Below are 23139 nucleotides of genomic sequence, written 5' to 3'. Positions count from 1 at the left end.
ATCAGTACGTTCTCAATAGGGGTTGTAATTGGAAAATACAGAAATAACAGAAATTGAAATTGAAAATTAAATGAAATATGAAAACTAAAATAGCTAGACTCCTTGACCACTCCCTGCATGTGCGGGTTTAACTTATACTGCGGTCCAATCGCCAGGTTATTGATGTCATCCATAAGAATCCTGGATGAGCAATAAGTGCGACTAATGCCTAGAACATCAGCAATCCTCCAAGCAAACCCTTTGTGGTGCTGCCTTAGACAGTGCATTGTCATCTCCCTCAACTCGAATGTCAAGTCAGTAGCTAGAATGATAGGCAACCTATTTTCCTCATCCAGATATGCATAGTTGAGATGTTGTGGGAGCTCTTTCAATTTGAGGACTGGTGGTTCCTCAAGTGATGGCCTCAACTTCTACACACCTACCCTATCAATCACAATAAACTTATTAGTATTGTTGCTTGGTTCATTTGCTAACAGAAACTCGAGCTGCTCCAACACTTCCTCATTTGACAGCTCATGCTCATCTCCCATTAGCAAAGTAACTTGTAGAGGGTCTTCAACTAATATTTTATGCAACTGTATCTCAATAGCATCATCAAGTACATTAATAGCACACACAACATCATCATGATCTAAAGACTGTCTTATAGAATTATTCAAGTCAAAAGTGATAGCCTCATCCCCTACCCTAAGTTTTAGCTTTCCATCACAAAAACATCTACAATTGCCCTAGATGTTGCAAGGAAAGGTCTACCTAGAATCAAAGGTACACTACTCTCACCGTCCATATCTAAGATCACAAAATCAATAGGAAATATAAATTCATTTACTCTTACAAGAACATTCTCTACAATACCCCTAGGATACTTAACAGACCTATCAACTAACTGTATGCTCATCCTAGTGGATTTAGTCTCTCCTAGCCCCAACTTTGTAAACAGGCTATACGATATTACATTAATGCTAGCTCCTAAATCAACTAAAGCGTCATTAATAGTTAAGTTACTGATAACATAAGGAATAGTAAAACTCCCTAGATCATGTCACTTTTCTGGTAACTTGTTTTGGGAAATTACCGAAAATTCCTCATTTAGTGTCACGCATGCCAAGTCCTCAAACTTCCTTTTGTTGCTAAGAATCTCCTTTAAGAACTTCGTATACCTAGGCATCTGCGAAATAGCTTCAATAAAAGGTAAGTTTATGTGCAGTTGTCTAAATATATCCAACAATTTACCAAACTGCTGCTTAACTTGCGCCTACTTCAATCTAGCAGGGTATAATATTTTAGGCTGGTATTCCCTCAGTGGAATCTCCTTTGCCTCTTCCTTCTTTGGTTCCTTCGCCTTGGTAGCTTCAACTTCCTTGCTTGAATCTACCTGTGCATCAACATCATTATTATAAACAGGAGAAGAACTAGGAATATACTTAGTTGGCCGCAACGTGATTCCGTTCACATGCTCTCTCGGGTTGGACTCTGTATTGCTAGGCAGAGTCCTTTCTTGCCTCTCAGCCCACATCCTAGATATCTGGCCTATTTGAGTTTTCAAGTTCTGTATAGAGGCCTGTTGATTTCTAAGAGCTACGTCCATTTGCTGAAACCTGTTCTCTAAAGTGGACATGAACTTCATTATTAACTCCTCTAAATTGGACTTCTTCTCCTAATTCTCAGGGAGTTCAGGGAGAACAGTTTGTTGTTAAGGCTACTGCTGGTGCAACATCTGAAATCCTAGTGGACCCTGGGTTTTGTTATTTCGCCACCTAAAGTTAGGATGGTTTCTTTACCCTAGGTTGTATGTGTTGATGTAGGAGTTTCTCTACTGCTTGGGTGCATTTCCTATATAATCAATATGTTCATGGTCAGCAGAAGAAGATGAAGAAGAAGCAAACATACCTCCCGTATTACAATTTGCACTGTAGTGCGGGCCACCATAAAATTCACAGCCAAACTGTGCTGCATGGACTGGCATCTGGAGCTGGTCAATTTTCTTGGCCAAAAGCCATACCTCAGCTGCCAAGGCTGATGTAGAATCTACCTGGTTCACCACTCCTTGCCGTCCTAGCCTACTCCTAGAAGACTGCCACTAATATGTGTTAATGGCCATCTCCTCAATTAAGTTATGGGCTTGCTCTGGCATCTTAGTATTAATGGCCCCACCTGCAGCTGCATATACCATCTGCCTCGTGGCTGAGTTCAAGCCACTGTAAAAGGTCTGCACCTGCATCCATAATGGCAAACCATGGTGTGGGCAACATCTCAGTAAGTCCTTGTACCTCTCCTATGCATCATACATGCTCTCATCATTAAACTGCACAAAGGAAGAAATATCATTATGCATCTTTGCAGTCTTAGCAGGAGGAAAGGACTTATAAAGAAATTTTTCAGCCAAAGAACTCCATATGATGATGGTGTTAGCTGGTAGGGACTGCAGCCGTCTCTTTGCTCTATCCCTCAAGGAAAATAAGAACAGCCTAAGCCGAATGGCATCATTGGTAGTCCCATTGATCTTGAAGGTATCATAAATCTCTAAGAAATTCACGATGTGGGCATTAGGATCTTCATTGGGCAAGCCCCCAAACTGTACACTCTACTACACCATCTGAATGACATTTGGCTTAATTTTAAAATTATTCGCTGCAATAAGTGGCCTCAATATACTGGTGTGCGTCCTCTCCAGGAAAGGTCTAGCAAACTCGTACATCGTCCTGTTGGCTTTAGCGATGTGTTGTTGCCGTCTCCCATATTCACTAGTGTATGGACAAGAATCTCTATATGCTCCTCCTTCTCCTCCATGTCTAATGGCTTCCTCAGCTGCCTGAAGGAACAATTTGGCTCGGGCAAAGGGTCTACTGGTTCCTTATCATAAACTACCGGAAATGAACAAGGCAGGAACAACCTAAAAATAAATGAATGAATAACTAAATAAATGGTAATGACCAAAACAAAAAAGAAAAATGGCTAAAGTAACAAATAGCAAATTTCACTCTAGTTTTCAAACAAGGTCCCCGGCAATGGCGCCAAAAAATTGATGTGATTCTTATGCAACTACAACTAAGGTAGTGAACCTATCGATGCAGCCTAGCACAATGACAAGTATTAAAAATATCGTATCCCTCGAGAAAGTGAAATCCTAGAGTTACTACTTCGTTCCTTGTTATAGGTTTCTAAATTTACTAATGACTAAAAACTAAATTCTAAGTGTAATGCGAGAATGAATGAGTAAAGAGAATAATTAAGACAAGAAAGCAAACCCAAAGAGGACCTAGACTAGTTGGCAATCAAACAAAGGATAACAGATTTTTGAGTTCGATTATGCTACCCGTGGATGGATTCTAAACTGAATTTGGTTTTCCTCTCGAGACAACCGAATTCCTAAACCTAAGAACCTAAAGTTGGAATCTCTTCCTAACAATTGATTATTAGGTTAGTCTTAAACTTTAATCCACCTCTATTAAGCTTTGTTAATTCTTAATCTGGTAAATTAATTAACCTTACCTCTAAGTGAAAATTAACCTGTTCTTGCAGTTAAATTTCCAAACTCAATTATAATTTCTCAATTGCTAAAAGAATTCGATGAATAGTAATCAATATAATCAACGTAATGAAAACTGGATTTATATTATTAATTACAAAAAGAATACAAGAAAGGAAACTCAAACAATCTTAATAATTAAGTACATAGCCAACATAGCAAGGAACCCCAATGGGTTCAATCAAATTTTAGAAAGCCAAATTTTATTTTATTTTATTAGGCTTTAATATGAATGTTTATTTTACTTGTTTATTATATTTTTACTTTTATTATTTTATTTTATTTTAAGTGGACCTAAACCTTGTTAGTAATGGCATTCATGATTTTATTGAGCTTTAGCTAAGCTTGAATTATTATTACAACCCTAAGTGTATAAATATATGTAGATATATGGTTAATTTCTTTAGTGGGGGTGTTACTGTAGCTACTTTAGTATGGAGGGGACTTATGTGCATTTTTTTCATCTTTTCATAAAAGAAAAATTACAAAACCCCCATCCTCTTCTCCTTTCTCTCCCTGATGCCACCTTATTCTCCCCCTGCAACTTCCATTTCTAGTCGCTCCTCTTGCCGGCCTTCCGTCCCTCTCCTGCCATGAGCTTCTCTCGACGTTGCTAGCCCGTCGCCACCATCCACACTGCCTCCAACCGTCGAGGAAGAGCTGTTCGCAAGGAGGAAGCTTCCTCCCTTACTTTCATCGCCGAAACAGCCACCTACCACCTTCTCCTCGCTAATCCGGCGATGAAATCATGCTCCCCACTGTCGATAACTGATGGCTCACTAAACATGACTAGCGATCTACAGGCAAGTGCACCTATCGAGTGTAATCTAGCTATGGCAAGTATCAATGCCATATTGCACGGGAACCGAGAAACTACTGCTACTATGCTATTCCTATTATCTAACCGATCAAAAGGTGGTGAAGATCATTAACTAAAAATAAATAAGAATGCAAATGAAAACTAAATTTTAACAAAGATTATGAAAGTTTGGAAAAGACAATGAGATGAGTTAACCCAATTGGGGATCCTTTTAGCTAGCCGGCTTAAAAAAAATAAATTATGAATTGATTGATTAAGAATTTCGATCTGTGCACAATCTCTTAAATGAATTGGCCTCTCTCTCGAGTTAATGAATTCCTAACCCTAAAGATCTAAAGTTGGAATCTCTTCCTAACAATTGATTTTAGAATAACATTAATCTTTAAATTACCTTTAATAAGAATGTCTAGTTCTTATTCCAGTAAGTTATTACATTATTCTCTAAATGCAAATCAATCACACAAGTAGTTGTCCAAACTCAATTGAATTTCTCAATTACAAATGAGTCCTCAAATTGATTCAACAATGAAGAAGAAACAATAGATTTTATTATACTTGAATGAAAACTACAATCTTAATTCAACAATCCAATTAGTTAAGCACAAAACAAGCCTAGCATAGCTAAAGATCACCCCCAAATGGGTTTAACAAAATTAGTTACACATGTTCATAATTAAACTACTACAAATATCAAATACAAAATTAACAAGAATCAAAAAGAATATGAACACCCTTTTCTCAAATGGTGAAATGTTATCCCCTCTTGAATAACTCTAGATATGATCTTTATAGCTCAAGGTCTCCTTCTTCTTTCCTTTGAATCTTCAAACCAATCCTCAAGAACAATTATCTGGATGATGTTGAAGTGGAATTCATCTTCGTTTTCCTCTTCTTGATCGTTTGGAAGGTTGCTCTCAAGGTCTGTCTTGAATACCCCAAAATTCTCTCTTCACCTTTTTCTCTCAGCTCCTTTTTACTTTCTTTTTCTTTTCTTTTCAATTAGGTTTGGAGATCCAACACGGCCTGAATTTGGCCCTGCTGACTAGCACGGCCTGGATCTATGCCATGTCGATCTAAAAGTGTACATCTAGCCTTCTTTAGCACGACTTGGATCTAGGTCGTGCTCCTCAGCACGGACATGCTCCTAGGCCATGTCGCTCATGGAAACCATGTTCAAAATCACTTCTTCTTGCCATAGGTAAGGCATTTTAACATGCCCTTTGATCCTGACCGTGCTCCTCAACACGGGCGTGTTGAACAGTCTAATGCGCCCGATTCGACGGTTTCTTCCCGATTTTGGTCCGATTTCTCTCTAACTTTGATGATGTATTTAGAAAAATACCTGAGACACAAAGGAAACTAAAAGACATAATTTGCTCTAAAAATAACTCAAAATAAAGCATGCAAACATGTGTAATATCAAGGATATCAATAACCCAAGGTCAGCCCTCCTCGCCGTTGACCAGCTTTTTTCCAACTCCTTAAAGCCTTGTCGGAGCTGAAAATTTTCAGCCTCGATCTAGTGGCTTCTATGAGTTTCAGGCGAAGACATCTACATTTTTAAACTCCCCACAGCTCAAGATTCCTATAGGTATCTTCGGATTGGAAATCCGACATCGTTGGCGATACCGATTCTCTAGACCTAGTGTTTTTCTGATTCGATATGCATCAGGATGTCGAGATCTTCTTTTGAATTGCATGAGAATTACATGATCTCGATGTCCTAATGCGGATCCAATCAGAATAATTAAAGCTTTTGAATTGCATGAGATTTCGTGTATGGCAAGATTATCTGAAAGAAATAAATTTGCCTAATTTAGGCAAATTAATGCAATGCCAATGTCAAATGCCTTAGTAGAAGATCCAATTATGAAAGAAAATATGGATGTACAAGATTAGTGGATTTGGGGCGTGACATGAAAGATAAATGCAAGAAAATATCAAGCCTGAGGCTGGCCAAACCGTGCATGATCATTTGGGCTTGTATTTGGTCTTATTCAAGCCATGACATACTTTTAGCTTGGAATGGAATAGGCCTAACGAATTTTCTTGAAAAGGAAACCAAAAGAAGATGCCTAATATGTGTTGCTTGACATAAGAGTGTGCTAAATTCAAAGAGGAAACAATGAGGCAACCATATATCTTGTTATTTAAGAATAAATCTTGATTAATTTAGTCATATCTTTATTGATTATGATTGACTAAATCAATTAGGCTTCTTCTTTTGTTATTTTGCAAGTCTTTTATTATTTCCTTGTAGAATAGGTTTTTTTCATTATTTCTTAATTAAGCATAGTTCCTTATTTTTTTTATTTAGGAAAACTTCTATTTAGCATATAATTTAGTTAATTCCTATTCAGTTTATCTCCTTTATGAAAACAGGAAATTAGGGTAATGTCTTTGTCTATTTAAATCATATGTAGTCGAATGGCACCAGTGAATGAATATTTTGAGTTAAACATATTTGTGAGAATTATTCTTGCTTAGTTCTTTGGAAGAACTTTGAACTTATCAAGAACTTGTTCTTATGGCATTTAACATTAACTTATCACTCATCTTCTACCTTTCTTGAGTGTGGCGTCAACAATCTTTCTTATACCAAGGTTCAAGATCCAAGTTATCTTTGGGTCAAGGTCATCAAAGTTCAAGTTTTGCTTTCTTGGGAATCTTATTCCAATTCTGCATGTTGGGTCTTGCCACAAGTTGCCAAGGTTCACATCATAAAAGGCAAGTGGTGAGCTCATTAGAGGGTAAAAGACTAATTGAGTGAAACATAAGTGTAAATGTCTTTACTTTGAGTGTTAAACACATGAGATTGGGTGTGAGAGATGTTTTGCCAAGAGGAGTTTCCTAGTGCACGTTAAGATCTTCTTTATCAATCTTATGATAGATTATGGGGATGAAAGATTAATGATTAATATATTTTGTGAGTTTATACTCTATTCTTAGTTCTTGTTTAGAGCTAATTCGAACTTATCAAGCAATTCATTATTTGTGGCTTTCAAATCCAACTTATCAATTTAGAATCCATACTAAATTGTGGCATCTCCTCCCTTTAATACCTTAGGTTTGATATTTTAATACAGTTGAAGGGTCTAAGGTTTCCATTGATCTAGTTCTAGATAGATCTAGGGCAATGAAATCAAACTTGCATACGGGTTTAATTCTTTGATATAGGTTAGTTTCGTATCAAATAGGGACATAGCTTTAAGCACGAACCATGTTGCATCCCATGCTTCCTTCTAATTTGAAGACCAGTAGGAGACATGGCTTTAACCATGGCCATGTTGCATCCCACACTTCCTTCTAATTTGAAGACTAGTTGGTGACACAGCTTTAAGCATGGCCATATTGCATGCCATACTTCCTTCTAATTTAAAGACTAGCAAGTGGCACAGCTTTAAACACGGCCATGTCGCATCTCATGCTTCTATCTGATTTGAAGACCAGTAGGTGACACGGCTTTAAGCAGGGCCATGCTTCATTCCATGCTTCATTCCATGCTTCATTCTTGGTTGTTGGACCTTGAATATGAAAGGGATTATTAGTTAAACCAACCTTTGTCGCAGTAATCTGATTCCTTGGTGGAGTAGACTTCCTTGTGCTAGATGGACTCCGATCATTAATGATAGGAAATCACCTCCTTAGCAATCATACACCCCAACAATTAATAAGTTATGTTACATATGGAATGAAAGAAAATACCCTCCAATCAAGATGATTCCAAAACCCCAAGGATCCCTCAAAAGAAGTTCATGAAATTAATTCAATTATTCATTAACAATGAAATTAGCACTTGAATCCAATCCCAACGCCAAAAACCAAAAAGATTTGATGAATACAGAATCAAAAATAAGATTTTTAGTTAGAGAACGCCATAAACTAAAAGAAGTTTGATAAGTTCAAAGTTCATACAAGAACTTAAGCAAAAGAACCCACAAGTGTAATATATTATATCAATCATCAAAGGTTTTGCTACAAATGGAGCTTAGCTTGGGATTTATAGCCAAAGCTAAACCTAAAGAATTCCTAGACATGTCTAAACACCTCACCTAATTCCCTATTAATAATACACAATTAAAAATATAGTTCTTGGAAACTTAACTCCCATATTTGTAATTCCTAAATAAAACTCTCACACTTAAACATAAGTTACAAGGAAAACTTGGTTAACACTTAAGAATAAACCAAATTATACCTAATAACATATAACAAAATATGGTTTAGTCTTATATAGACTAATCCACTATTATTGAATCTTGAGCAAGCAACACAAATAGTGATGAGAACCCATGTAGTATAAGGAATCCTAATGATGAAAATTCTACTTGCTCAATGAATCCTACTTCAATAAGGAATCCTAATTCTACTAGGAATCCTAATCCAGCAATGAGTCCTAATGACATTCGAAGTTCAAGCGATGAAAGGAATCATGTTTCCACTAGGAATCCTAATCCAAATAGGAGTCCTAGTCAGATTCAAAGTCCAACTGAGATTGGACTTAATCAAAACAACGAGCCTCAAGATACTCTTATCAACTTAATTCAATATATGAAAGCATGAACAAGTCAAAATAGGCCCAAAATAAACAAGTCAAGCTATTTGGAGTCTAATACTCAAGCATGGGCCACTTATTACATGTCACTTAAGCCCAAATATCATGTTTATTATATGGCCTAGGCTTGGACGAATTTTAGGAGTATTTGTTCTTTTAAAGAAGTCTTTCAATAGTTAGGAGTCTTGTTTTAAGTTATGTTTTTAGTTTAGGAGTTCTATTCCTAGTCTTATTGTTATTTGCTTCCTTATCATTATAGAATTAGGTTTTTCTAAGGCTATAAAAGCTAGTATGAATTTCTATGTAAAGGTTGTTAAATATTGATTATTTTGGAGTTAATTCTTTTCTTTTGTTCTTTATGAACTTGTTGAATTTATCAAGTGAAGGCTTGGTATTTTACAAACTTAGTTTAATCTAAACTTTTGTTTATGTTAAACAACCTTTAATTCTTTATAATTAAGGTTCTTAAGTATAAGTTATTTAAGGATCTTTTTCGGAGTTATAGTTTCTTAGCTTGATTAGGTGAAAGATCCTTGGTGAAGACATCAACACTAAATACGGGTTTGGCACAAGTTAGCCATGTTCGTGTCATTTGGTATAAGAGCTTTGGCTCATTAAGCAAGTACGTATCTTTTATTGTTTTAGTTGATTCATTTTCTTTAGTGTCAAAAAACCAGAAAAATATCTTAATCGGTTATTTTCTTCTTCTTTGTGATTTGATTTCTTATCCAGAGTATTTTTCTTGTTCAGTTCGTATTCCTTACTATTTTCAAAGTCCAATTCATTTTTTCTCCTTTGTCTCTTAAGTGTTAAATACGTCTTTATTCTACAAATCAAATTAGTCCTTTTCCTTTAATTCATTCACCAAACTTAGTTCTCCATTAGTTCATCTTATTCTTGTATGTTTTATTATGTTTAGACTTAATCTTGGCCATTAAGTTTAGTTTCATTTTCTTAGTTTGTCTTCTTATGTATTCTAAATCTGGTTCGTTGCTTATTGAGTCGTTACAACTTTAGTTGTTTGGTATTTGATTAGTTTAGCCTTTATAAGTGCCAAAGAGTAGAGATGGAGTGGTAAAAGGTAAGTGGTAAGCTCATTAGAGGGTAAAAACCTAATTGAGTGAAACACGAGTGTAAATCTCTTTACTTTGAGTGTTAAACACGTGAGATTGTGTGTGAGAGATGTTTTGCCAAGAGGAGTTTACTAGAGCACGTCGAGATCTTCTTTATCAATCTTACGATAGATTGTGGGGACGAAAGATTAATGATTAATATATTTTATGAGTTTATACTCTATTCTTAGTTCTGGTTTAGAGCTAATTTGAACTTATCAAGTAATTCATTGTTTGTGGCATTCAAATCCGACCTATTAATTTAGAATCAATACTAAATTATGGCATCTTCTACCTTTAATACCTTAAGTTTGATAGTTTAATATACTTGAAGGGTCTAAGGTTTCCATTGATCTAGTTCTAGATAGATCTTAGGCAATGAAATCAAACATTGACATACATTTGTAATCCTTTGATATAGGTTAGGTTTGTATCAAATAGGGACATGGCTTTCAGCACGACCATGTTGCATCCTACACTGTATTCTAATTTTAAGACCAGTAGGAGACACGGCTTTAAGCACGGCCATGTTGCATCCAACGCTTCCTTCTAATTTGAAGACTAGTAGGTGACACGGCTTTAACCACGGCGATGTTGCATGCCACGCTTCCTTCTGATTTAAAGAACAGTAGGTGACACGGCTTTAAACACGGCCATGTTACATCCCATGCTTCCTTCTGATTTGAAGAGTAGTAGGTGACACGGCTTTAAGAATGCCCATGCTTCATTCTTAGTTATTGGACCTTGAATATCAAAGGGATTATTAGTTGAACCAACCCTTTTCGCATCAATCTGATTCCTTGTTAGAGTAGACTTCCTTGTGCTAGATGGACTCCCATCATTAATGATAAGAAATCACCTCTTTAGCAACCATACACCCCAATAATTAACAGGTTATAATACATATGGAATGCAAGAAAATACCCTTCAATCAAGATGATTCCAAAATCCTAAGGATCCCTTAAAAGAAGTTCATGAAATTAATTTAATTATTGATTAATAATGAAATTAGCACTTGAATCCAATCCTAACACCACAAACCAAAAAGATTTGATGAGTAAAGAATCAAAAATAAGATTTTTAGTTAGAGAACGCCATAAAGTAAAAGAAGTTTGAAAAGTTCAAAGTTCATACTAGAACTTAAGAAAAAAATTCACAAGCGTAATATATTATATTAATCATCAAAAGATTTTCTACAGAATGGAGCTTAACTTGGCATTTATAGCTCAAGCTAGACTTAAAGAATTCCTAGACATGTCTAAACACCTCACATAACTCCCCACTAATACACAATTAAAAATATAGCTGTTAGAGACTTAACTCCCACATTTATAACTCCTAAATAAAACTCTCACACTTCACATAAGTTACAAAAGGAAAACTTGGTCAAAACTTAAGAATAAACTAAATTATACCTGATAACACATAATAAAATGTGTTTTAGTGTTATATAGACTAATTCACTATTATTGAATCTTGAGCAAGCAATACAAATAGTGATGAGAACCCATGTAGCACAAAGAATCCTAATGATGGAAATCCTACTTGCTCAAGGAATCCTACTTTAATAAGGAATCCTAATTTTACTAGGAATCTTAATCCAGCAAGGAGTCCTAATGACATTAGGAGTTCAAGCGATGAAAGTAATCCTATTTCCACTAGATATCCTAATCCAACTAAGAGTCCTAGTCGGATTCAAAGTCTAAGTGAGATTGGGCTTAATCAAAATAATGGGCCTCAAGATACTCTTATCAACTTAATTCAATTTATGAAAGCACGAACAAGTCAAAATAGGCCTAAAATAAACAAGTCAAGCTATTTGGAGTCTAATACTCAAGCATGGGCCGCTTTTTACATGTCACTTAAGCCGAACTGTCATATTTATTATATGGGCTAGGGTTGGATGAATTTTAGGAGCATTTGTTCATTTAAAGAAGTCTTTCAATAGTTAGAAGTCTTGTTTTAAGTTATCTTTTTGGTTTAGGAGTTCTATTCCTAGTCTTATTATTATTTGCTTCCTTATCATTATAGAATTAGGTTTTTCTAAGGTTATATAAGCTAGTACGAATTTCTATCTAATGGTTGTTGAATATTGATAATTTTAGAGTTAATTCTCTTATTTTATTTTTTATGAACTTGGTGAATTTATTAAGTGAAGGCTTGGTATTTTACAAACTTAGTTTAACCTAAATTTATGTTTATGTTAAACAACCTTTAATTCCTTATAATTAAGGTTCTTAAGTACAAATTATTTGATGATCTTGTTGGGAGTTAGAGCTTTTTTGCTGGATAAGGTAATGATCCTTGGTGAAGACATCAACATTGAATACGGGTTTGGCACAACTTAGCCACGACCGTTTAGAGCTTTGGCTCATTAATCAAGTGCGTAACTTTGATTATTTTAGTTGATTTGTTTTCTTTAATGTAAAAAAAAACAAAAAAAATATCTTAATCGATTATTTTCTTCTTCTTTGTAATTTGTTTTCTTGTGTAGAGTATTTTTCTTGTTCAGTTTGTATTCTTTACTATTTTCAGAGTCCAATTTGTTTTTTCTCCTTTATTTCTTAAGTGTTAAATAAGTTATTTATTCTACAGAAATCAAATCAGTCCTTTTCGTTTAATTCGTCGTTCACTTAGTTCTTCATTAGTTGATCTTATTCTTGTGTGTATTATTATGTTTAGACTTAATCTTGGTCATTAAGCCTAGTTTTATTTTCTTAGTTTGTGTTCTTGTGTGTTCTAAATCTGGTCCATTGCTTATTAAGTCATTACAACTTTGGTTGTTTGGTATTTGATTAGTTTAGCCTTTATAAGTGACAAAGAGTAGAGATTGAGTGGTAAAAGGCAAGTGGTGAGCTCATTAGAGGGTAAAAACCTAATTGAGTGAAACACGAGTGTAAATCTCTTTACTTTGAGTGTTAAACACGTGAGATTGTGTGTGAGAGATGTTTTGCCAAGAGGAGTTTACTAGAGCACGTCGAGATCTTCTTTATCAATCTTATGATAGATTGTAGGGACAAAAGATTAATTATTAATATATTTTGTGAGTTGATGTGCATCATTTTATACATGTTTATAGGGCCAAGTGCATAGTTATCTTGTTTTATGCCAGAATCATTGTGTTTTGGTTCCTTTTACATTTCAGGTCATTATGAGGGACATTATCAGTAATCAAGGGAAATACGCGCAATTACGGACCAGAATCCATCAAAATTGAGTGGGGACTAGCATTCCAAGGTTGAGCACAGCCTGGACTCTGGCCGTGTTGAACCATCAAATAGTTGACCTTCAAGAGTGCCATTTCGGCATGGTTTTCGAAGCCACCACGGCCTCCACACAGCCCATGTGGCTCAGCACCGGCGAGGGCACGGCCAGGAAGAAGTCGTGAGTTACAGGATGCGGAGGTCCAGCACGGCCTGGACTCGGCCTGTGCTAAGAGATTTATATGGGCAAATACGATTTATTGAATGAGGGTTCGATTTTCTGACTTGATTTCACATATACAAGCATAAGCCATCTTTTTACAGAGTTCAATACTCGACCTTAGAAGACCATTTCATCTATTGAAGGAAGGATTACATTGGGTTTAACATCAAATTGAAGATCAAGAGGAGATTTGGGCATTCAAGAAGCAAATTAAGGTTCATCATTCTGAATTGGGAATTTAGGGTTTTTCATCCAACTTGAAGAAAAAGGGTGTACATGCCTTCAATTTACTTTTCTGAATTTGTTCTTTACTTTGTGTTGCTTATTAGTATGAGTAACTAAATTTGTTAAACCCATTGGGGTTCCTATGTTGTTGGATTGATTCTAATGCTTATGAGATTTTGATTATTAGTGCTTGTCTTTTCTTGCTTTCATTATTAATGAGACATTGTGAGTTGTGGTATTTAGATTGCTTTATGTAATTGAGAAATTCATTTAGTAATTGGAAATTTGAATAGCAAGAACTAGTTAATGATCACTTAGAGATAAGGGTAATTGACTAGCCGGATTAAGAATTAACAAAGCTTAATAGAGGCGGGTTAAAGCTTAATGCTAATTTAATAATCGATCTTTAGGAAGAGATTCCAACTTTAGGTTATTAGGTTTAGGAGTTTGGTTATCTCGAGAGGGAAACCAAATTTAGTTAAGAATTCATCCACGGGTAATTACAATTGGTAATCAATATAATCTCTATCTTCACTAAAATTCGACTAGCTTAGGTCCCTTTTGGGTTTGCTTTTTCCTTCAATTGTTTTCCTAAATCCTTTCATATTATTTGACACTTAGTTAACCGCTTGTTTATATTTAATCATAGCATAGTAACTTCATCGATTTTGTTAAGGATGATAACATAAGACGCTACAGTAGTTCTAGGATCACCCTTTCCCGAGAATACGACCTTGATACTCACCATTTATGCTAGTCTGCATCGATAGGTTCACTGCCTTAGGTTTTAGCTACACAAATAGTCTATCAAGTTTTTGGCGCTGTTACCGGGGAACTTTTATGTGAACTAGAGTGAATTTGTGTTTTTGTTAATCTAGCCATTTTTATTTTTCTTTGTCTTTTCATTTTTTTATTTATTCTTTATTATTGTATTTATTCTTATGTTCTTTGGTTGCTGCTTTTCCATTTCAGGTAGTTTATGACCAGGAGCTCTAATCCTACTACTGTAGATCCTCTTGCTAAACTAGAGTGATCCTTCCATTTGTTGAGGAAGCATATGCAAGAAGAAGAGGAGGCGCAGATAGAGTTTGAAGCCCCTCTGAATAGACTAGTAGGGATGGGAGACAACAATCGGGTTGCACATGAAGCCAGGACTATATGCGAGTTTGCTAGACCTTCTCTTGAGGGGACATAGACAAGTATATTGTGACCACCTATGGTAGCCAACAATTTCAAAATAAAGCCAAATGTGATACAAATGGTGCAAAATAGTGTACAATTTGGGGGACTGTCGAGCGAGGACCCAAACGCTTATATTGCCAACTTCTTGGAGATTTGCGACACCTTCAAGATAAATGGAACAATTGATGATGCCATTCGGTTGAGGCTGTTTCCTTTTTCTCTGAGGGACCGAGCGAAAAGATGGTTCCAGTCGCTCCCAGCCAACACTATTATGACATTGGCTGAGAAATTTCTCTACAAGTACTTTCCTCCAGCTAAGATTGCTAAATTAAGGAATGACATTTCTTCTTTTGTGCAGATGGAAGATGAGAGCTTGTATGATGCCTGGGAAAGGTATAAGGACTTGTTGAGATGTTGTCCATACCACGATCTACCAGTCTGGATACAGGTTCAGACATCTTACAATGGTTTGAACCTTGCTAATAGACAAATGGTTGATACAGCAGTAGGAGGGGCATCGGCGCCAAAAACTTGATGTGTGCTACTCGTGTTAGCTACAATCTAAGGCAGTGTACCTATCGATGCAGTCTAGCACTAATGGCGAGTATCAAGGTCGTATTCCTCGGGAAAGCGAAAGCCCAGAGTTACTTCTTTGTTCTTTGTTATATTAACCTAAAATGGATGATGAATAAATTCTAAACTAACTATTAACTATGAGCTAAGTTCTAAGGGAGATGCAGGAGTAATTGATAAGTGAAATAATCAAGACAAGAAGACAAACCCAAAGGGAATCTAAACTAGTTGGCATCCGAACAAAAGATAAAGGATCAGTGAGTCTAATTATGCTACCCGTGGATGAATTCTTAACCGAATTCGGTTTCTCTCTCGAGATAACCGAATTCCTAAACCTAATAACCTAAAGTTGGAATCTCTTCCTAACGATTGATTCTTAAATTAGCATTAGGCTTTAATCCGCCTCTATTAAGCTTTGTTAATTCTTCATCCGGCTAATTAATTATCCTTATTTCTAAGTGATTATTAACCAGTTCTTGTTATTCAAAGTTCCAATTGCCAAACGGATTTCTCAATCTCATAAAGCAATCTAAACATCACAATTCACAACGTCTCATGAATAATGCATTATTTTATTAATACTGAAAACAAGAAGAATACAAAACCAACTCAAACAATCCAACAATATAATATCAAGCCAACATAGTAAAGAAATCCCAATGGATTAAATCAGTCTAGCTAAACATGTTCATGTTTAAAACAATCTAGGAAATCAATTACAATGAAAGAATAATGAAAATAAAACATGTACACCCTTTTCTCTCGAATTGGATGAACAGCTCCAAATCTGGATCTACACTTTGATTAATCTCCCAAACGCCTCTTGAATTGCTCCACTATCATTTTTGCACTCGGAATCTTACGATTCCGGGATTCTTACTCACTGCAACTCTCTCTCGCACTCAGTATTGTGCAAAAATCGAACCAGCCACTAGGGCTCAATGTCACTTCTTTTTTCCTCTTCCTTTCTAAGGAAAATTCATTTTTCTTATATATTTAACTCAGCACGGCCGTGTTCAAGGTCAGTCAAGACTACCAAGTCCGGGCGTCGAAACCGTGGATCTCACCAAGTAGGGTTTTACCACGGCCGTGTTCCTCCCCGTGTTGGCCACCACGGGCCGTGTTGCTCCCCGTGTTGGCCACCACGGGCCGTGCTGAAGGCCGTGGTGGCTACGGAAACCGTGCCCAAAGTGCCAATTTCAAGAATCAAAGCTAATGGTTGAGCACGGCCAGAGTCCAGGCCGTGCTCAATGTATGCATTGCGGGCTCTTGTCCGATCTTGATGAATTCTCGTCCGTTTCCGCACGTATTAATCTATAATTGCTTAAACAACGATGATGGTCCTATAAATGTTCCTGAAATGCAAAAGAACACAAAACACGGGTGATCTGGGAATAAAAGCACAATAATTGCTAAGAACATACGCAATAATATGCAAGCAAATATGTGTAAAACTATGCTTATCAAATTACCCCACACTTAAGCTATTGCTTGTCCTCAAGCAATTAACAACTCACCTCATAAAACTACAGTTAGCAATTCCTTTCAGTTTATGCCCCTAGTCCACAATAGAGAGTATTCAACACATCTCAAAGGATACTCAATCATAAATCAAATTACAAATCATTAACAAAGAATGGAAATAATATTAATGCATGAGTAACTTAAATGACAACTCAACACAAACATCATGAACCAATGCCTCACAGGGATCACTCAAGTCGCTCAAAGTGTATATTAAGTGAATAACAAATCCCTCAAAGCAAATGCACAAGACCCGCTCACCATAAGCTTGCTTATAAATCATATCTTCAAGCATCGTGAATAAGTAAATACCAAAATCAAAGGGTCTTTACCAAGGTTGTAATGGGGCTAGGGTAAAGGTACGGAGATTTGGACAGAAGTATGAAAATGCTGGAATTCGTGCGATAAACAATATTATATGCTCAAAGGATTAAATGCCTAAGATCACAAAAAGAATCATTCACTAAAATCCCTACTTCATAGAATAACAAATGCTCTAAATCCAATAAAAAGATAAATAATTAAAGAGATTTGTTTATTATATTTTTTTCTTCTTCTTCTTCTTTTTTTTTTTTTTTTTTTTTTTTAAAGAAATGAACTAGCAGCTTATTAGCGACCGCCGCATACAACTCGAATAAACATAAAGAATAACAAATACAAATTGGATCAAGGGGAGCATTTAAAATATCAAAAAGATTTAGTGAATTTACCAAAATAGCAACTAGCATTTTAATCCCACATAAAGTCGAACATATCACAGAAAGAAATTCCAGCATAAGGGTAAAGGAAAGATAAATGTAAAGAATGGTATAATTGAAGTGTATAGGTGTAGATTATGAAGAAAAGGTTAAGGCTCAAAAATTGGCTAACTAATGGAAACATAAGGTGGTAGGCTTTTGGTCAAATGTGGGGAATCCTAAATCGCCCAAATCATCTCATGGTATTCACAATATTCATGTAACTTCGACACGCATTACAAAGAAAGTTCTAGAAGCAAAGTTAAGTACAATGCACACTCAAACAAGAAATATAAAAAGCGTAAGTATAATGAATGCTCAACTGGCTCAAAATCTCACTTTCAGGTGTGGTATTAGGTGCAGTTGGTTCGCAACATCATTAATTGAATCATTACTTAAGAAACACATGCATATGATATTATCAACGTTCTAAGTTAAAATTTGACAATTCGAAAAAAAAATTAAATAACACCGGTTTAACCCGGCGGGGTTGATGTGTAAAACACCATAAATTGTTTTCTAAGGACAATGAACAGCAAAGAAAAGTAACTACAATTCTATAAATCAAGTCATCAATCAGCTCAAAAATAGCATACTCAAGTGCATAAAAACACAGTGTCCTAACATCCCCTAAAAATACACAACACCTAGCCATAGCAATTTCAGATATATTAAAAATCCATATGAGAGATTAAGGTTTATCCATAAGCACCCCACACTTGAAGAACACACTGTCCTCAGTGTAAAATGTTATGGATACCCCGCATGGAATGCTCAACTCAGAGAACAAAGGCAATACAATCCAAGTGCATGACATGTATGAAAAATAAAGTAAATAAATGCAGAAAAAAAATAAAAGATCTAGGGATCGCCTGATCATCCATCGAGGCCGATGTTGTGGAAATTCGGTGCCTCCTCAGAGAATCAAAATAATAAAATAAAGAAATAAAATTAAAACTGAAAATATGAAAATTAAAACTAATAAAATGTTTCAAAACAAAAGTTAAAATATTAAAGATTAAAGATAAAGTTTGGGGTGCCTCCCAAAGCGCTTCTTTTTATGTGATGAGTCTTCTTACTGGACTCATGGTGAAAGGCAAATGGGCATGATCGACGACCATCCATCCTTCTTCCAAGCAAATGTCTTCAAGTATCCGCTTAGAGGGATAATCGTCAATTTCCTCTTCCCGACTATCAAACAAGCCGCCAATATGATGGGCAAGACTCGCTCCTCGTATAATTGGATGTAGTCATGATGTTTCAGGGCTCTTCCAATTTGAAAGCTGGAGTTTCAACAATTGGAAGGATCGATGGTTGGGCAATCTCTTCAGGAGTGTCGATGGTTTTCTTCAGTCCCTGGCTTGGTTCACTTGCTAGGAGAAACTCGAGCTCCTCCAAGACTTCTTCATTGGACAACTCGTGCTCATCTTCCATCATCGAGGGGACTTGTGGAAAATCTACCAACAATTCCTCTAACTGCAACTCAGCATCATCAATCGACATTCCTGTTGATAGTCTTTCGGAGGATCATGTTTGTTTCTTCCTTTCCGGTTCTATCTCCATGTTCAAAGAGTCGTCCTGCACATAAGCATCATCGTCAAACATAATAGATAAACCAGAAAAATTCTCACCTGAACGCAAAGTGATGGCGCTCAAATGCTCCTCGGATTCAGTAGCGTTTGATGGAGTTTCCAATTGCTCTGCCGCTAGTAACTGAAAGATCAAGCCTACTTGATGCTCTATGTTCTTAATCGAGGCTTGTTGATCTTCAAGTATCCTCTCCGTTTGTTGGAATCATCATCAAGACTTGTAATGAACCTCATCATCGGCCTCCTCCCGACACTAACTCTTCATCTTGAGTTGAAGGTGCAACATTAGGCCGATGTAGTTGCTGAATTCCTAGTGGTTCTTGGCCATCTAAGCTCCATCCAAAGGGTGAATGAGTGTTCCACTCTTGATTGTAGGTGCTTCCATACGAGTCATTTGGCCAACTTCCCGTATAATTCACCTGTTCACAGTTATAAGAACAATGAGCAACATCACTATACAATGGACAATCATTACACACATGTAAACCACAACAAAATTCACAAAAGACTTGAGATGAAAGGATAGGAGAAGAGAGTTGATCGGTAGCCCTGCAAAACGATTCCACTCGAGCATCTAAATATGCACGGGCATCCCAATTTTTAGCACTCTCTTGGTTCCTGATCCCATTTTCCAATGTATCATACAAAGAGTTTAAATTTAGCATTGAACCTCCTTATCATTCACTATATGAATCATAAACTTAAACTAAATAAATATGTACAAAGATAAAATAATTAAACAAATAAAAATAAAAATCATAAAATAATAAGAAAGAAAAGAAAAAAAATGGCTAAATTAACAAATAGCAAATTTCACTCTAGTTTTCAAACATTCCCTAAGCAGCGCCAAAAACTTGATGTGTGCTACTCGTGTTAGCTACAATCTAAGGCAGTACCTATCGATGCGATCTAGCACTAATGGCGAGTATCAAGGTCGATTCCTCGGAAAGTGAAAGCCCAGAGTTACTTCTTTGTTCTTTGTTATATTAACCTAAAATGGATGATGAATAAATTCTAAACTAACTATTAACTATGAGCTAAGTTCTAAGGGAGATGCAGGAGTAATTGATAAGTGAAATAATCAAGACAAGAAGACAAACCCAAAGGGAATCTAAACTAGTTGGCATCCGAACAAAAGATAAAGGATCAGTGAGTCTAATTATGCTACCTGTGGACGAATTCTTAACCGAATTCGGTTTCTCTCTCGAGATAACCGAATTCCTAAACCTAATAACCTAAAGTTGGAATCTCTTCCTAACGATTGATTCTTAAATTAGCATTAAGCTTTAATCCGCCTCTATTAAGCTTTGTTAATTCTTAATCCGGCTAATTAATTATCCTTATCTCTAAGTGATTATTAACCAGTTCTTGTTATTCAAAGTTCCAATTGCCAAACGGATTTCTCAATCTCATAAAGCAATCTAAACATCACAATTCACAACGTCTCATGAATAATGCATTATTTTATTAATACTGAAAACAAGAAGAATACAAAACCAACTCAAACAATCCAACAATATAATATCAAGCCAACATAGTAAAGAAATCCCAATGGATTAAATCATTCTAGCTAAACATGTTCATGTTTAAAACAATCTAGGAAATCAATTACAATGAAAGAATAATGAAAATAAAACATGTACACCCTTTTCTCTCGAATTGGATGAACAGCTCCAAATCTGGATCTACACTTTGATTAATCTCCCAAACTGCCTCTTGAATTGCTCCACTACTGTTTTACACTCGGAATCTTACGATTCCGGGATTCTTACTCACTGCAACTCTCTCTCGCACTCAGTATTGTGCAAAAACCGAACCAGCCACTAGGGCTCAATGTCACTTATTTTTTCCTTCTCCTTTCTAAGGAAAATTCATTTTTCTTATATATTTAACTTAGCACGGCTGAAATTGTGGATCTCACCAAGTAGGGTTTTACCACGGCCGTGTTCCTCCCCGTGTTGGCCACCACGGGCCGTGCTGAAGGCCGTGGTGTCTACGAAAACCATGCCCAAAGTGCCAATTTCAAGAATCAAAGCCAATGGTTGAGCACGGCCAGAGTCCAGGCCGTGCTCAATGTATGCATTGCGGGCTCTTGTCCGATCTTGATGAATTCTCGTCCGTTTCCGCACGTATTAATCTATAATTGCTTAAACAACGATGATGGTCCTATAAATGTTCCTGAAATGCAAAAGAACACAAAACACGGGTGATCTGGGAATAAAAGCACAATAATTGCTAAGAACATACGCAATAATATGCAAGCAAATATGTGTAAAACTATGCTTATCATTAGGTTTGAGTGAACCTAAGCCCATTAGGATGAGCATTCAGTTAGCTGATAGGACTGTTAAGATTTATAGGGGTATTATTGAAGATGTGCTTGTTAAGGTAGACAAGTTTATTTTTCCTGTGGATATTGTAATTATGGACATGGAAGGTGAGAGTATTGTGCCTTTGATCTTATGTAGACCCTTTCTTGCAACATCTAGGGCTGTTATAGATATTTGTGATGGAAAGCTTCAGCTTAGGGTAGATGATGAGACCATTACCTTCGACCTAGCTACTACTATGAGACACTCTTTAAACATGATGATGTTGTGTTTTTTATTGATATTCTAGATGATTTGATTGAGTCTCATTTACAGGAAATATTGCTTGATGATCCTTTCTAGGTAGCTTTACAAGGAGAGGAGGAGGAGCTGTCTAACGAGCAAGTGTTGGAGCAGCTCGCTAGTTTGTTGGCTACTGAGCCTAGCTGTTCTACTGACCCTTTTCTTTCTCTTGACAGGTCAGAAGTGTAGAAAGTAAAGTCTTCTTTCGAGGACCCCCCAGCCTTAGAATTGAAGGAGTTAGCTAAGCACTTGAGCTATGGATTCTTGGATGAGGAAGAAAAGTTGCTAGTAATTATTGCAGCAGATTTGACACCTGAGGAGGGAGCAAAAACTCTAGATTTACTCAAGATGTATAAGAAGGCCTTCGCCTACAAGATTGCTGATATTCTCAGGATCAACCCAAGTTTATATTCTCACAAGATTCTTATGGAGGATAGCTATAGACCAGTAGTTCAGCCATAGAGGTGACTTAACCTGAACATGAAGGAACTAGTGAAAAAGGAGGTATTAAGCTCCTTGATGCAGGATTAATTTATCCTATTTTTAACAGTTCTTGGGTGAGCCCTGTGCAGGTTGTGCCGAATAAATGAGGCATGACAGTAATTCACAATGAGCATGATGAGCTGATACCTACACGGACGGTTACGGGATTCTGAGTTTGCATTGATTACAGGAGGCTTAATGATGCAACTCGGAAGGATCACTTCCCTCTTCCTTTCATTGATGTTAGAAAGATTGGCAGGACATATGTTTTACTGTTTCCTTGATGGTTTTTCAGGATGTTTTCAAATCCTAATTGCACTTGAAGACCAAGAGAAGATGACTTTCACCTGCATCTATGGGACCTTTGCTTATAGACGGATGCCTTTTGGTCTATGTAATGTGCCAGCTACATTTCAGTAGTGTATGATGGCCATTTTTGAGGATATGATTGAGGAGTCGATGGAGGTATTTATGGATGACTTCTCTGTTTTTGGTAATTCATTTTCTCACTGTTCGGCAAATTTAGAATGCATGTTAGCTAGGTGCATTGAGGATAACTTTGGTGCTAAATTAGGAAAAGTGTCATTTTATGATGAGAGAGGGAATTGTTCTAGGGCATAAGATTTCACATGCACGGATGGAAGTTGATAGAGCTAAAATAGAAACAATATCTAAGCTACTACCCCCTAGTTATATTAGGACTGTTAGGAGTTTCTTAGGCCATGTTGGCTTCTACAAAAGGTTTATTAGAAATTTCTCTGAAATTGCTAGG

General features: G+C 36.4%; 2 non-coding genes across 2 annotated transcripts; one reads left to right on the top strand and one right to left on the bottom strand.

The window, feature by feature from the left end:
* Positions 1-2231: 2231 nt before the first annotated feature.
* Positions 2232-2337, top strand: LOC112534977. Its single transcript, XR_003079184.1, has one exon. It is a non-coding gene; the product is annotated as a small nucleolar RNA R71 (small nucleolar RNA).
* Positions 2338-15174: 12837 nt separating this feature from the next.
* Positions 15175-15281, bottom strand: LOC112534982. Its single transcript, XR_003079189.2, has one exon. It is a non-coding gene; the product is annotated as a small nucleolar RNA R71 (small nucleolar RNA).
* Between the last annotated feature and the right edge of the window lie 7858 nt (positions 15282-23139).

The sequence above is a fragment of the Ricinus communis genome, chromosome 2 (assembly GCF_019578655.1).
Source record: "Ricinus communis isolate WT05 ecotype wild-type chromosome 2, ASM1957865v1, whole genome shotgun sequence".
NCBI classification, from domain to species: Eukaryota; Viridiplantae; Streptophyta; class Magnoliopsida; order Malpighiales; family Euphorbiaceae; genus Ricinus; species Ricinus communis.
This window is presented reverse-complemented; position numbering and strand designations above follow the sequence as displayed.